Source organism: Acomys russatus, chromosome 29 (assembly GCF_903995435.1).
Source record: "Acomys russatus chromosome 29, mAcoRus1.1, whole genome shotgun sequence".
NCBI classification, from domain to species: domain Eukaryota; kingdom Metazoa; phylum Chordata; class Mammalia; order Rodentia; family Muridae; genus Acomys; species Acomys russatus.
Genome location: NC_067165.1, coordinates 6,924,572 through 6,941,722, shown reverse-complemented (window position 1 = coordinate 6,941,722; position 17,151 = coordinate 6,924,572). Strand labels below are relative to the sequence as shown.

The window sequence follows — 17,151 nt, the reverse complement described above, 5'->3', positions numbered from 1 at the left end:
ATAAAGGTGAAAGGAGTTGGCAATCTGAAAAGCAGTTTGACATCAGACATGGAGATATAGAGTTTGGAGTTTGCCCAGCTGGTTTTTTATCTTGCTTTGGTCCAGTGTTTCCTATGTTCCTTTCCCTGTGATTATGGAACAAGAATGTATATCCTGTGCCATAATACGTTAGAAATATAAGGTCTGCTTTCTGATTTTGATTTTATAGGGGATTATAGCAAAGAGATTGCATGACTCTCAACAGAGACTTTGAACTTTTAAACATTGTTGAGACTGTGATAGACTATGGAGAATTTTGAAGTGGGACTAATGCATTTTGCATTACGTTATGGTTATAAGTCTATAGGGGCCAGGGAGTAGAATGTGGTGGTTTGAATAGGTATGGCCCCCACAGATTCACGTGTTTGAGTGCTTGGCCACAGAGAGTTCTGGCACTATTAGGAAGTGTGGCCTTATTGGAGGTGTCACCTAGTTAGAGGAAGTGTGTCACTGTGGAGGCTCTAAGGTCTTAAATGCTCACACTTCAACCAGTGTAAAACACATCCAGTCTCCTTGCTGCCTGCAGATCTGGATGTGGAACTCTCAGCAGCTTCTCCAGCGCCATGTCTGCCTACATGCTGCCATGCTTCTCACCATGATGATAACGGACTAAACCTCTGAACCTGTAAGCCAGCACCAATTGAATATTTTCCTTTATAAGAGTTGCTGTGGCCATGGTGTCTCTTCAAAGCAATGGAAACCCGAAGACATGTAAATAAATGTAAATGTCATTATTATGTTTTGATTTTGGTTTGTACCTGTTGGGCTGATTCCTTTTACATGATTAAACAGACAAATACTGGGGAACAGGAAATAGCTCACTGGGTAAGAGCAACTGCTGCCCACAATGAAAACCTGGCTTCTAATTCGCTGCACTTAATTTAAAGTGCAAGCCCTCAATGGGGCACAGCGGTGCCCGCCTATAATGACAGCACTCAGGGAGGCAGAGACAGACAGAGCTCTGTGAATTGGAGGCCAGCCTACTCTACAAAAGGAGTACAGGACAGCCAGGGCTACACAGAAAAAATTTGCCTCAAAAAAACAAAAAATAAAATAGCAACTCCTGCCCCCAGAGGCGGGGAAAACTTGGGTACGGGGACCAGGACATGAGAGATGGCTCAGCAGTTAAAAGCACAGGCTACTCTTCCAGAAGACTTGACTACAATTTCAGTAGAGCAGCTCACAATCCACTGTAACTCTAACTCCAGTCCCAGAGGACCTAACTCCCTCTTCCGGCCTCCACAGGCACCAGGCATGCATGGGGAACATAGACACATATGCAGGCAAAACATTCACATAAATTAAAGTTAATTAATGTTTTTAAAGAAAGGAGATGGCTCAGCAGGTAAAGGTGCTTGCTGCATAGTTGTCATGTCAGTTCAATCCCTGGAACTAACATAAATGTGGAAGGAGAAAATCCACTCCACAGACCTGTCTTCTAACCTCCATACATACTCCATGGCACATGAGCCCGACACACATATCATATACACACGCACACACAAAAAAAAAGTTAATGTTTTTAAAAAGTGAAATATAACCATTCCTGTAACAACCAGCACTGTAAAGGTTGGAGACAGAGCTTGCTGGCTACCAACCTAGCACCAGGTTCAATGAGAGACCCTGTCTCAAAGGAATAAAGGTTGGCAGTTATAGAATGGGACAGCCAGCATACTCCTCTGGGCCCAAATATGCACTTAAAACACACACACACATCCCAAAACATAAAAATTATGAACCTATGTTTTTGGTTTTTGTTTTTTTTTTTTTTAAGATTTATTTATTATGTACACAATGTTCTGTCTGCCAGAAGAGGGCACCAAATCTCATTATAGATGGTTGTGAGCCACCATATGGTTGCTGGGAATTGAACTCAGGACCTTTGGAAGAACAGCCAGCCAGTGCTCTTAACCTCTGAGCCATCTCTCCAGCCCCCGAACCTATGTTTTTGACCTATATTAATAGAAACCATATAATAGAATATATAGACGCATGCAATATAAATCAGCAGCAGTACACATGTACAACAGTCTCATGAGATTACTTCATCTATGGGTACATCAACATCTCATCATGAATAGGGGAAGTATCTCTGAGGCCTCACCCTTCCCAGAGAGACTATTGAAATTAGTGGCTGTTATGGGTGGAGAGAGCACTTTCTTTAGTGGTATAGCCACTAGTAAGTTGCCCTAGCTATGGAACCACCCACCCATATTCATGCAAGCAACCCTAATCAAACCCAGTGGGTTTCTCACAAAGTCATGAAAGTGGAAAGAAGGAGCAGGAGGAGAGAAAATAAAAGGATAGAGGGGTAAACACAACTAAGCTTCATATAAACATGTAAGAAACTGTTGAAAACTGTTAAAAGACTAAATATAAACTAGTGATTGCACAGAGACCTCAGTTTATATAAGTATACTCCAATGTTTATGAAATAAGAAAACTGCCTAATAATGCATCACATCTCTGTCACCATGAAACACTTGAAGGAAATAAGTACAGAAGTAGAGTGTTCATACACAAATGAGACTGTCCTGACACTACACAAACTAATTGGTAATAAATACAAGGGTTTTAATTATTATTATTGCCAAGTTAATTACTGAAAAATAAGCTGTAAAACAAATAAAAATAAAAAACAAAAAACAAAACATGGCCAGGCTTGGTGACTCACGCCTTTAATCACAGCAGGCTAGATGCAGACAATCTCTGAGCTCCAGACCAGCCTGGTCTATCTACTTAGTGAGCTCTAGGCCGAGAGGGCTAGACCCTGTTTCAGAAAAGGGGGAAGAAAAAAACAAAACTAAAACTAAAACTAAACCACAAAGACTACTAATGGTAAAATATTTGCTTAGTATGTATAAGGTCCTGTGTTCAATCCCCAGTGACAAAAAAAAAGGGGGGGGGGGAGAGGGACAAAAAGCTCCTAAAACATACAGAAAAGAAATAGCAAATGGCATACATTAATCTTCCCTGATTATTAATTACTCAAATGTAAATAAACTTAATAGTTAACAGAACAAATTGATAAATCAACTAAAAAAAATATGATTCATCATCAACTCTTAAGAGTCACTTTAAAGTTAGGTTATAAATGTGTATGTACAAAAATAAAGTACCTTTTTAAAAAAGATTCACTTTAGGGGGCTGGAGAGATGGCTCAGCAATTAAGAGCACTGTCTGCTCTTCCAGAGGTCCTGAGTTCAATTCCCAGCAACCACATGGTGGCTCACAACCTTTTATAATGTGATCTGATGCCCTCTTTTGGCATGCAGGTGTACATGAAAATAGAGCACTCATATATACATTAAATAAATAAATCTGTTTTGTGGGTTTTTTTTTTAAGATTCACTTTAGGGGGCTGGAGAGATGGCTCAGAGGTTAAGAGCACTGGCTACTCTTCCAAAGGTCCTGAATTCAAGTCCCATCAACCACATGGTGGCTCACAACCATCTATAATGAGATCTGGTGCCCTCTTCTGGTGGACAGGCACATATGCAGGGAGGACATTGGATACATAATAAATAAATAGATCTTTTTAAAAAACTATTCACTTTAGATATAAAAAAGTAAAAAGGCAAAAGGTAAACAAATGGAGAAAATTATCCAAGTCAACAGTAACCAAGAGAAAGCTAGAGTGGTGATATTATCAAATAATAAATCAAAACGCTTATTAAAAGGGCATTATATACTGCTGTAAGTTCCCATTTAGTAAGCATGTAACAATTGGTGCCTCTATTAAAGCAAAAGGAAACAAAATTGAAAATAGAAAAAACAGTTCCACAGTGATACTTAGGAACCTCAATATCCCACTTGTTAATAGTGGACAGGCTAATCAAAGAGAACAATAAGGAAACAGGACTTGAACAACAATAAGTACCAATTAGACCTAACAGATGCATTCGGAAGACATTACCCAACAGCAGAATATAGACATTCTATCTTCAATGCATAGGTTGAAAAACATAAATACTCCTGTTGTAGGAGGGAAGGAGAGGAACAGGAATGACCAAGTAATTTTTTTTTTTTTTTTAGTTATGTTGTACTAAAAATGATGACATGTAACTCTGCCAATAATCAGCTATGAATGAGGAACAGACTCATTGGGGCTGATGAACTACTGGCTACTGATATAATTCTGGGAGGAGGAAATAATCCTCACCACTGTGTGCCCACTGCTAAGTCTGCCAGACTCCAACACCTAGCTACAAATCCAGGCTCACACAAAGCGGTTAAACTCAGTGGGTACTAGAACAAAAAATATCCACAAGAAAGAATACGTATCTGCTGCAAAAGCATGAAGAGCTGACTTTAGATCCCAAGCACCATATAAAACCCAGCCCAGACGGGCGGTGGTGGCACACACCTTTACTTATTTAATATGTATACAGTGTTCTGCCTGCATGTACACCTGCATGTCAGAAGAGGACACCAGATCTCATTATACATGGTCATGAGGCACCATGTGGTTGCTGGGAGTTGAACTCAGGACCTTTGGAAGAGCAGCCAGTGCTTTCAACCATTGAGCCATCTCTCCAGCCCAGAAGCATAGAGGGTTGAGACTCTGTTAATTTCCTGGCTGTAAGATAAACAGTTTTGCAACTCACTGTCTCAATAATGTGCTACCTCACCAAACAGCCAAAAGCAACATGGTCAGTCAATTAGAATGAAAGCTCCAAAACAGCACCAAAATAAACTTTTTCTCTTTGTAAGTTGATTTTCTTAGGTTTTGGTTTAGTTATTCAATTTTACAATAAAAAAAAAAAAAAACCCACAGAAAATTTACTCCAAAACGTGAAGTAGTGCTTGGGAGATGGAGAAAAGAGAATGTAGCGTTCAAGGCCAGCCCCGACAACACCGCAAATCTGAGGGCCACCTAGGGGTATCTGAGACCTCGATTGTTGCTGTACCTGAGATAATGTGAACAGAGTCTTTGGAACTGGTTTGCAGGAGTTTGGAAAAGTCTGAAGGAAAGCTAGATAAGCCAAGAATGCTGAAAAGCAGCCAATAATTCACAGGCCATTTTAATGGGGGTTCAAACGACCAGAGCACTGAGAGGAATGTGGGTCAGTAAAAGCTATGCTGAGGATGTTGACAACTGAATTAGAGGCTCTCCTGTTAAACAATGGCAACAAAGATGACTGCCTTTTTATGCAAGTTCTCTTAAAGGTGACAGGTAAGTTTACCTGGAGTAAAGCACTGACAATGGCCTGCACATCACTGGCTGCTTTTAGATGAATTTTACAAAGAATGGAGCACAAAGAAAAACAGAGCAGAAAGATTTGGAGAACTTGCAGTTTGGAAAATGGGGTTGGGTGAGGTTAAAGGTGAAGCCAAGAAAGGTACAAATGCTAAAGAGATTATAGAACCTGTCAAACATCCATAAGAAATGGTTTACGGGAAAGGATTTATTTTGACAGTTTTAGAGACTTCAGTCTACAGTCACTTTGTTTTATTATTGTAGGCCTGAGATGAAACATAGTATCACACAAAAAAGAATGCTGTACAACTGAGGTGCTGCCCTCACGGTGGCCAAGCAGAAAGATGCAAAAGAAATCTAAGACAAGACACACCTCTGAAAGACATGTTCCAAATGACATACTTCCTGTAAGCACGTCCTACCTCCCAACTATCCATTCAGTACTAACTCATCAACGAAATTAGGTCCCTCACGATCCAACCACTTCTCACCACCAGCTATGAAACAGGCCTTCAATAACATGAGTTTTTCCAAGAGTGTGTAGAATTATGGAGGCTGCCACTGAGATTTCAAAGAAAAGTTTAAAAGACCATCAATGTATGGCAGGCTTAACATCCCTGTAAGCAGCACCTGAAAGGACAATCATGGATCTGTTTAAGAAAGCTAAAGCTGCAATAGACACACCAAAAAGGTAAAAAGAGATGCCTGGACACAAAAATTGTCTCACAAGGGAAGCTACAGACAGTACTCAGAACCAACCCAAGAAATCTACCCTGTGTACTGCAACCAGCAAAGCTGTAAGCAGGACTAGATAGCCCAAACCATTGGAAACCCTGACCTTTACAATATGCCTATGATGCCACACCGAAGCATCAGTATTTAATGTTTGCCCTACTAGGCTTGGGTCTTTCTTTGGTCCTAAACCCTCCTTTTTACCCTTTTGGAGTCGGGATATTTACTCTGTGCCATTGTATCTTAGAAGTCTGTAACTTGTTTTTCTACAAGTACTCACAGATGAGTTTGCCTTGAATCTCAGAAATTTTGGAATTTTCCTTTTCTATAATGCTGGAGGCCAAATCTTAGCCACTGAACAAGTTAAGCAGATGTCTTACCACTAATACATTTCCAGACCAAAATTGAATGTTTTTTAAAATATTTTTCTTAGATTTATTTATTTTTATTGTATGCATATGAGTATTTACCTGCATGCATGTATGTGCACCACTTGTGTGCTTGGTGCCATAGGAAGACAGAACAAGCCATCAAATCCCCTGGAACTGAACTTACAGACCACACTGAGTCACCCTGTTGGTGTGAACTGAACCCAAGAACTCTCCAAGAAAAGCAAATGCCTTTAACTGCTGAGCCATCTCTCCAGGTCTCCGGCTCCTCCCACTTGGATTTTTAATGATGGGATACTCAAGTTTTAGGGATTTAAGTTAACGGATATTTTGCATTTTAAGATAGATAAAAGCCTTGCTTGTTTTGGTTTTTTGACACAGGGTTTTCCTGTGTAGTCCTAGCTGTCCTGAAATGAGCTCTACAGACTAGGCTGGCCTCACACTCAAGAGACCCACTTGCCTGTCTCCTGAGTTCTGAGTCTGTTTTTGCCTGAAGGATGTAAGTCTTTCTAAACTGGGAACACAATGCTACAGTTTGGATCTTGAACTTCCCCTAAAGGTCTGTATATTAAAGACATATGGACCTTAGTGCTATTGGGAGGTAGAAGAAATAATTTTTAAAAGTCAAACATAATGAGATCCTAGGATATATGGTTATTAAAGAAAAGGTAAGATACCAGCAAGTTTCTTCTCTCATTATGCAGTCTTCAGCAAACTGCTGATACGGTGTACTATCTCTTCATAGGCTCAGAAACAACGGACCAAGAACTGAAACTCTAAAACTGTAAGCTAAAATAAAACATCTTACCTTCTAAATTAATTATCTCAGGTATTTGTTCCAATACAGAGAAATGACTTAACACTATGCACATCTAGCAATTTCACTTCTGGATATATACCCAAAAAAACCAAAAGCAAGGTCTCAAGGAGATATATCTGTATTGTCATGTGGCATTATTCACAACAGCTAAAACATGAAAGCAACACAACCATCTAGGAATAGATGAATAGAAAAATCAAAGTGTGTAACTACCTGTGTATGTAATCTATGTATGTAATATATGTAATATATCTAAATTTTTAAAATGCAAGTTATTGGGATGAGGGAGGCCAGTGGAGGTAGCACACACCTTTAATCACAGCACTCGGGAGGCAGGGGCAGGTGGGTCACTGTGAGTTCAAGGCCAGCCTGGTCTACAAAGCAAGTCCAGGGCAGCCAAAGCTACAACAGAGAAACCCAGTCCTGGGGGGGGCAGGGGGGGACCCAAACAAACAAAGATGTGGGGCTGAAATGATACTTCAATTCCCAGCATCCTTGCCAAATGACTTATAACTCCCAGGACTTGAGTTCTAGGGAATATGAAGCCCTCTTGTGGCCTCCTTGGGCACCCTCATTTATGTGCACAGACCCACACGAATACAAATACTATTAAACTAAAGTAAAACTGCTGGATATGGTAGTGCATGCCTTTGATCCTACCACTCTAGAAGCAGAGACAGGTGGGCCTCTGAGTTTGAGGCCAGGCTACATAGTGAAAGCCTGTCTTTAAAAAAATTTTTTTTTAAGTGTCCATAGTTCAGTTACTATTTGATTGATGAAATAAGCAGATTGAGTCAGCTGGCAACAAAGCTATAATATATAAAAACAGGCTTATTAGAAGCAGCACAGGACAGGGAAAGGAAGGGAGTATGTGCTGGGGGTGGGGGAAGGGAAGGAGAGAGGTGATGAGGGTGGGGAAAAGAGAGCTCAAAATCTACACATGACTGGTACTTAAAGAGTTAATGACTAGATGATTTGAATGATCAAAATCATTTAAATTACAAATAGGTAAGATTCAACTAGGTTTAGTTATTCTGTATAATTCACACTTTCTATACTTATAAAATCTTCCGAGACCCTGTGACTATCCAGAATTGATACCCTTTCTATACTACATCTGACATTAACATGGTGTGCTGGTGTGGCACTTTGGCTCTAGGACAGTCTAAGAACAAATCCTGACTCTGTGTAAACTAGATATAATTTTATCCTTAACTCTTCTCTCCTTTCCTCACCTGTAAATGAGAATAATATAAAAGATTGTTATGTAGACTAAGTTAATTTTCTAAGATCTCTGAGATAGTAATATGTATAAAGTACTATGATCTCTATATCAATTATCAATCTAAAAATATCTGACTTGTGTAATTAACAGAAAATATCATGTTTCTTCCTTCAGTGCAAGGAATTAAACTCAAAGCCTTGCATATGCTTTACATTAACTTCTCCCCAGTTTCTTAAAATTATGTGTGTGAGAGTGTATGCATGTTTATGTATTGTGTGTGTGTGTGTGTGTGTGTACATACATGCATATGCCACAGCACAAGAATGGAGCTCAGAGGACAATTTCCAGGAGTTGATTCTCTCCTTCTATCACATGCACCCTACAGATCATACTCAGATTGTCAGAATCAGCAGAAAACACCTTTACCCACTGAACCATCCTGCCAGCCTTCCCTAACTTTATGTACAAGATGTTGTGTATAGAGCTGGTCTTTCCTCATTTTCAGTGGTGAACACCAAGCTTGGATACTTTTCCTCTTTCCAACTAACTCACACTCCCCAACATCCTAACCTACTGCTTTCTAGTATTTAACTAGAAAACAGTAAGTTCATCCAGTCCAACAAGTGAAAAACTTCCTTACAGGTCACAGAAGCGGTAAGTAAGGAAGCCAAGTGGAAAAAAAATACTGAACTAGAAGTCAGAAAACATTTCTTTTTTTGTTTGTTTTTTTTGGGGGGAAGGTGGTTTTTGTTGTTCTGTTTTGTTTTGTTTGCTTTTTAGTTTTTGTTGTTATTGTCTTGGTTTTTTGATACAGGGTTTCTCTGTGTAGATTTGGCTGTGCTGGGCTCACTTTGTAGACCAGGCTGGCTTCAAAAATCACAGCAATCTGCCAGTCTCTGTCTCCCGAGTGCGGGGATTACAGGCGTGCACCACCGCATCTGGCTCAGAACACATTTCTAAACACAGCTCAAAACATTACCTCACAAGGTGATCTCAATTACAAGATTTTTTGTTTTGTTTTGTTTTTCAAGACAGGGTTTGTCTGTGTAGCCTTGGCTGTCCTGGACTCACTTTGTAGACCAGGCTGGCCTCGAACTCACAACAACCTACTAGCCTCTGCCTCCCGAGTGCTGGGATTAAAGGTATGCACCACCATATCCAGCTCAAGATTTAAAGTTTTTTTTCATAACATGACTTAATATAGAGTAGAAATAAAAATGTTTGTTAAAGTAAATAACAATGAATAATAAATGATCAACCTTAAGTAGTTTCCCCATCTATAAAACAGAAAATATTCACTAGATCTGATAGGTGACATATATACATATGTATACTAAGGATGTTAAGAATAGAGACCTGCTTTGAAATCTGTTACTCCATGCTCTTCAGCAAATAACCTCATTAGCTACAGTTTTCAGAGGGTTTTAGGTAAAGCAAGTGAAAAATTGCATAAGCTTTAGTACAGTGCCTGGAGAGAAATAATGGGTACTCTAAGAAATTTTTTTCTCTCCCTCAATACACAGAATAATTATGGGCACACAATGAAAAAAATTACATGAAGATAATGTTGAAGCTATTAAATCAATGGAAATTTCTGAATTGTTAATACGTACATTTAGGTACCTTTCCCTTTTTGGAGGTTTGAAAATGAAGCACTTGGAGACATGAGGGTTTTTAAACTTCCTTGAATTATATGATCACTTAGGAGTCTAAACCTACAGCAATTTATTTAGAAGCATGTAAACTACCCTAGGTCCTCTAACATTTTTCTTAAATCTACATACCACAGTGTCCCCCCCTTTACCTGCTGCAGCTCTTCCTGGAATTGTTAAATTTGTCTGTGTGTTTGGCTGTTATACTAGAGACTGTACTAGGGCTTCGCACCTAGACAGGCACTCTACTACCAAGTTACATCCTAGATACTATTTTTTGTTTTTTAAGAACATATTTCTAGCCCCGTATGGTAGTGCACACCTTTAATCCCAGCACTCATGAGGCAGAGGCAGGTGGATCACTGTGAGTTGGGAGGCCAGCCTGGTCTACAAAGCAAGTCCAGGACAGCCAAGGCTACACAGAGAAACCCTGTTTCGAAAAAGAAGGAAAAAAAAAAAAAAGATACCATCTCCCCCCCCCCCATCCCAGCCATGGTCTCTCTCTGTAGCCCTGGGTGTCCTTGAACTTACAAAGATCCACCTGCCTCTGCCTCCTGAGAGCTGGATTAACGGCCTGTACTGCCTTGACCTGTGACACCAATTTCTTAACATTATTTTATTAATCAAAGTGTTTGCAATTTAATCCAGAAAGGAAAAAAAAACTCAAATCTGTTATATCTAAATATTCACTTTGTTTGTCTGTTTTGTTTGTTTTGTTTTTGTGATGTAGGTGTTTTTTTGTTTGTTTTTGAAACTGGATCTTCACTATACCTTCGTGGCTGGCCTGGAACTCACTACGTAGACCAGGCTGCCCTCAAACCCAAAGACGCACCTGCCTCTGGCACTAAGGACAGAGTTTAAATCATGCACCATCACACACAGCTAAAAATGGTAATAAACAAAAATTACTAGTATCAGTATTTACATCTTAAATCTTAAATGTCTTGTTTCTCTGAAACCAAATCTTTTCATTGTTTAAACTCAAACATTTTTTTTTTCAATCCACAGGTCCTGATTTGACTCCATAAAGAACCAACACTTGTGTATGCCAAGGGTAATTTTGAAATGGGGAGGAAAAAAAAAAAAACCACAGTTCTCTAGTTACTTTTACTGAAATAGACATGCTATAAGAACAAATAAAAATCATCTTTAAATATTTTCTTATAAAATAGAAGTATTTATAATTGCAGTCATAAAACTTCATTTTAAAGCCTAAATTTAAAAGGCAAAGCACTGTTCTAGCTAAATTAACCAAGATCAGATGTAATCCTAGTAATCCAGAGTTTACAAATTTGAAGTAAGTTTAAATATGTACACTAATACCTTGCTGACTTATCTGTACTAACAGCCTGGCCAAAGCCAACGCAGACTAATTTCCTTTCTATGGTTAGATGTTTGAAAATACTTAAAACATGAAAAGTCATTCACTTTCACTTCCACTTTTGGATTCTTTTAAGGAAGCTTTACTTCTTCCTCCTCCCCCCCCCCCATTTTCCACACTAGCCAAATTAAACTCTTAAAAAGAAAAGAGCATATTATCTAAGAGCGTTAGGAAACTTTCTTTTGTTTATAATAATTTTTTTTTTTTTTTTTTTTGGTTTTTCAAGACAGGGTTTCTCTGTGTAGCCTTGGCCATCCTGGACTCACTTTGTAGACCAGGCTGACCTCGAACTCACAGCGATCCGCCTGCCTCTGCCTTCCGAGTGCTGGGATTAAAGGTGTGCGCCACCACACCCGGCTCATAATAATTCTTAATACAAGCAGCAGCTTAAACTTATCTTCCCCAACAGACATGGTTTTTAAGCCCTCTGTTAAATTTGTTTATAAAGGCATCATAGAGCACACTGCATCCTAGTGAGCTGCCTTAAGAACAGCTGAATAAAACAATATTTCATAGTGTTACAAGTTGTGACTAATCAGTAGTAGGATGCACTGTGCACCACATTTCTAAGGGGAAACACAGGCTCGGAGTAAAGAGAATGTTAACACATACAAGTCAACAATTTAAACCTTCCCACAAACTAGCATTTTCCATAAATCTACAGATTCCGTTGGGATTATTCTATTTTATTAGTTAATAATAGTTGATCCTTTTCAAGCAAATAGGGTATGTTGTTTCACCAAGTGTTTCAAACATTTTCCTGCTACAAGGCGCGCGAGGTAAGTCTATAGATATAAAAGGTTATAGTCTGCGAGCTAATTATTAAATGCATGCCAACAAGACACGACTCAAATTGCATTTCTGGACACTAAGAATACAAAAGATTGCAGAATGTCAAATGTTTAAGGAATTGCTTTTGTATAAAAAGGAAGGAACGTGGTATGCTGAAGCTAAGATCTCACACAAGATACAAGAGTCACCTGATTTAAAGTTCGATATTCTTTGTGTGTGTGTGTGTGTGTAATGTTTAACCAACGTTAAAATAACAGTAATTAATCCCATTCAGGGACTGACTAGAAATCCCGCTGCTTCTTTGAGGTCTAACCACCTCATTCGTCTGTAATCCTGATATCAAAAGGATCAGAAACCACTTGCGGAGGCGTGCGACACACTGGGGAAGTGCCGTCTGTTTACAAATACGAATCTCACAGTTACCCACGTCAAAAGCGCGCATTACCACCATTCGACTGGGGGAGGGGGGCGGGGGACCGGGACGGCGGGCGACCAGGAAACGAAATCCACACAAACCTACCTCTGCCTTCTGCCTACAACGACGAGCCCAGAACAAAAACAAAAAAAAACAAAAAAAAAACAAAAAAAAAATCTAAATAAAAATAAAACAACGACAACAGTTTTTGTGTGTGTTTACGTATCTACACGCATCAGTACAGGGTGAAAGAAAAGGTACATAACACAGAGACACGCACTGCATCTAAGAGAAGGCTAGACCAATCCCGTTAGCTCAGGTCCTCCGAGCGCCGGTCTACAACAGGTTTCGGTGGCCGGCCGGGCGCCCCCGCTTCCCTGAGGAGTTGGACCCCCGAAGCCCTCCTCAGACCGCCTCCTCTACTTCCCTCCTTCCCTCAGCTTTTCCCCCCCGGGACGCTAGAAGCGCGTTCCAGCAAAGGAGGAAGCGCCAGGCCCCGAGGGGGCGGCGGAGACGCGCTCCCGCGGCCCCGACACCTGCGAGGCGCGCCGCACCTGAAACAGGGGGACGAGCGGGGGGGGGGGGGGCTCCCGGCTCGGCCGAGCACACCCCCTCGGCAGCCCGCGCGGCGCGGCGGCCCGAAGCTCCGTACCTGCGAGGCCCGCGAGCTACTGGCGCGCGCGACGCCTCCTCATCTCAGAGGCTCCGGCTCCCCCTCCGCCTCCCGCCGCCGCCGCCCCCGTCGCCGCCGCCGCCGCCGCCGCCGCCGCCGATGGAGGCCAGGACACGACGAGCTCAGGACTCCACCGCCATGTCCGCCGCGCCGCGAACTGCATTGTGGGGGGGAAGGGACGGGGAGGGGGGGAGGAGGAGGGAGCGAGAGAAAGAGGAGGACCCGCTGAGGGGAGGGGGCTGAGGGAGAGTGGCGCCGGGAAGAGGGGGAGGGGGAGTGGGAGGCGCTCCCCCCACCCCACCCCCCACCCCGACTCCGGGTCCCGGCGGGAAAGGGAGGAGAGAGAGAGGCTCGCGGGCGGGGAGCAGCGCCTCCCGGGGCTGGGTTCGGGGGCGCCCTCTCCTTTAATTCTGGGGACTCCCCCCTCACGTCCCCCCCCCCGCCAGGCACCCGTCAAACCTCAGCGGGGGAGGGGAAGGCCTGGGGGGGAGGGGCTTCGCTCCGGGGCTCGTGGCGGTCGCCCGGAAACAATGGGGATGGTGGGGGGAGCGGGAGGGGGTATCGTGGTGGGAGGACGGCACGCACACACCCGCGCTGAGGAGGGCGAGCGCGCGCGGGCTCCCGTCGGCGCCCGAGCTGGGGGGCGGGCCCCTGAGGAGGGAAGGGGTCGGAGCTGCCCGCGGCCGGCTGGCGGGCGGACGGGAGCGGGCCTGCAGGGAGAGAGGGTCTTGCGGTCCAGCACGCCGACGCCAGGGAGCGGCGCGGGGACGCCAGCGAGCTCAGGGTCGCGTGCACCGTCGCGCCGCTCACGTCAGGCTCCCAGGCTGCGGGCGGCTCTGCTGAGGCCCCCGGGCGGGAAAAGGGGGCAGGTCGCCTAGCTGTTCCCCCGGAGGGGGTAGGGGGGGAGAGGCCGTAGACGTGCAAGCTGGGGCTTGTCACGGTCCTACTGCCCTGGCTTCTCAACAGCGTCCCGGAGCTACCGGGAGAAAAGACAGAGAGAGACACCCCCGCCCCTCCACCCTTGCCACCAGTACAGCTTTGCATCACCTCAGGAATAACAAAGCAGAGAGAGAAATCTTGAGAAACATTTCGAAGACCATTTCTTTAGTTTCCGGTGGGCGTAGAAACAACTACCACGAACGGGTTCCCTCCTTCCTCCCTTTTTTTTTCCCCCCCTTTTTCTTTTTTAAATGTATTCGGTTCCTCTCATTTAAATTTACACTCGTGGAAGACTTGAAGGCTTTGTTAGTTTATTTTAATGACCCCAAGCCTTGAGGTTATTGTTTGACCATCCTCCTGCTTCATTTAGCGCTGGACAAATCACAAAACTGCAATCCTTGAGTTGGATGTTTACTAGACAGAAAAAGTATACGACACCCTAAACGCGGCTAAATCTTAACTATTTCCAAGGTAATGACAAATTTTCTCATGTCTCAGAGGCCAGAGCTGCTAAGAGGCTACAGAGAGGCAATTATCTCTGCATAATTCATCGACTTCCTGCTGCATCCCAGAACTGAACACCTTTTACTTGATTTGTCCATCTGAATCCCAAAAGCTAAAGGAGTATTAGAGACCAAGAATTGCCAACTTACAACTTGGCACTGAGTTTCATACACCTAACCACCTAGTCTTCATAAAGATCTTGAGACAATAGATAACTATGGCTTCCATTCGCAGCGAGAAAATATGCTGTAAAAGTGCACTTCCCCCAGTCTGTCAGCAGACTAGGAGAGTGGATACAGTACTGGGTTTGTAGTCAGCCCTTCCAGGTCTGGGCAGTTATCAACTGGATGGTTTCAAATTAATAAAAATCCAGAGTTCGCTCATCTGAAACCTTTCAAATGTGTCCATATTTCAGAGAAATAAGGTAACATCTGATGGAATATGTCTACAATCTCAGCCCTCTGGAAGGTGGGACAGGAGGATCACCAGTTCAAAGCCAGCATTGCAAGATCTTTAAAAGTAAAATGGCTTGGGCTGGTAGAGATGGTTTAGAGGTTAAGAGCACTGACCTTCCAGAGGTCCTGAGTTCAATTCCCAGCAACCACATGGAGGCCCACAACCATCTATCATGTGATCTGATGCCCTTTTCTGGCCTGCAGGAGTGCTTGCAGGCAGAACACTGTATACGTGATAATAAATATTTTTTAAAAAGAAAATGACCTACAGCTTCCACAGTGAGATGTTTATTTTTTGGGTCCCCCCCCCTTCAATAAGGGGGTTGTAAGGGAAGAGGACAGCCACAAAGGAACTGGAAGAAGAGTAGGATTGTGGTGTATGATGTGAAATTCACAAAGAATCAATAAAAAGTTAAGTAAATAAAAACAACCTGTGTGGTGGAGCACACCTTTAATCCCAGCAGAAATCGGGAGGCAGGGGTAGGTGGATCTTTGAGTTTGAGGCCAATCTGGGAGGAAGTCCCAGGCAGACCTTCTTTTAAAAAAACATAACAAGATTGTCTCAAAAAACAACAGGTTTTATCCAGGTGGTGGTGGCCCACACCTTTAATCCCAGCACTTGAGAGGCAGAGGCAGGCAGATCGCTATGAGTTGGAGGACAGCCTGATCTACAAAGCAAGTCCAGCATAGTAAAGGCTACACAGAGAAACCCTGTCTCAAAAAAAAAAAAACAAAAAAAAACAGGTTTGGGCTTATAGCAGCTCAATGTAAAAGTGCTTTCCTAGCATGCAAAGGGCTCTGGTTTGATCCTCGGTGATGGAAAAAGAATATTGAAAACCTAAAGCTGATAGACACATTTAAAATGATTACCAGCACGCTCCTCGCTAATATTAATGTCCTTGGACCACATTCAGTTGAATTCCTGAGTACTTAGTATAAGCAAAACATAGTTGAGTGCCTAGACAAACTACGCAGCCCGTTGCTCAGAAAGCTCACTGTTTAACAAGGAAGGTGGCTTCATTAACCCGTAGTCAATAGATCATGTGAACAAAGGTTTGCCAAATTCAGAGGAGAATGTGATAAATTCCACATGGGTGAGGCTTCAATGCAAGAGATAGGCTGTAGCCCTTCAAGGATTACCTGGTTGGTGCCCAGCACATGTTTATGATTCAGAAGGCAGCATTTAGTCTAGAGTGTGAAAAAATATTGAGTCTAAAAGAAAGCTGCTCCAGATGGCAGAGTTCTTGGTCTCTGCCCTTCTGCTTCCAGATAATACCATTTCCTTTTTTCTCAACACCCAACCCACCTCATACGTTCTTGGTTGTTGTTGGATCCTGCCCAACCTGGCCTCCAGCTAGCCATGTAGCTGGGGATGACAAACTCCCAAGTCTTGGGATTATAGGCATGTGACACCATGCCCCAGTATTCTTGTGTCCTTTACTAAATCTGATCACACACACACTCCATCCTCTCTCTGATCCCTAAATCCCAATTATCTTGTCTGTCTGATAGCAAATAGATTATAGTCTTAAACACAAGTACTTATATTTGGTTTTGGTTTTGGTTTTTCAAGGGAGGGTTTCTCTGTGTAGCCTTGGCTGTCCTGGACTTGCTTTGTAGACCAGGATGGCCTCGAACTCACAGCGATCCACCTGCCTCTGCCTCCCAAGTGCTGGGATTAAAGTCATGCGCCACCATGCCCCACATTTTATATTTGTATTATAGTACCTACATACTTGTTGAGTTCAATGTTTTGGCAACCATATTCCTGTTTATTATTACAATTAAGTAATTCAGGTATCTAACAGAAAGAATGAAGAAGTATAGAGTTTTTAATTAATGCCAAAGTTCATAAATAAATCACAGACAGAACTAGAATGCCAGCTCTGTGTTCTTTGCTTTGAACTACAGATTACTGAGAAAATTACAACTGTC

The 17,151-nt window shown here is 42.6% G+C and overlaps 1 protein-coding gene across 5 annotated transcripts in view; it reads right to left on the bottom strand.

The window, feature by feature from the left end:
* Positions 1–13,399, bottom strand: part of Tut4 (terminal uridylyl transferase 4) — a 111,089-nt gene extending 97,690 nt beyond the window's left edge. For all 5 annotated transcript variants that reach the window (XM_051171799.1, XM_051171800.1, XM_051171801.1 and 2 more), the window contains exon 1: positions 13,298–13,399. The gene's annotated coding sequence lies outside the window, so the exon portion shown is untranslated. The remainder of the gene's footprint in view (positions 1–13,297) is intronic.
* Between the last annotated feature and the right edge of the window lie 3,752 nt (positions 13,400–17,151).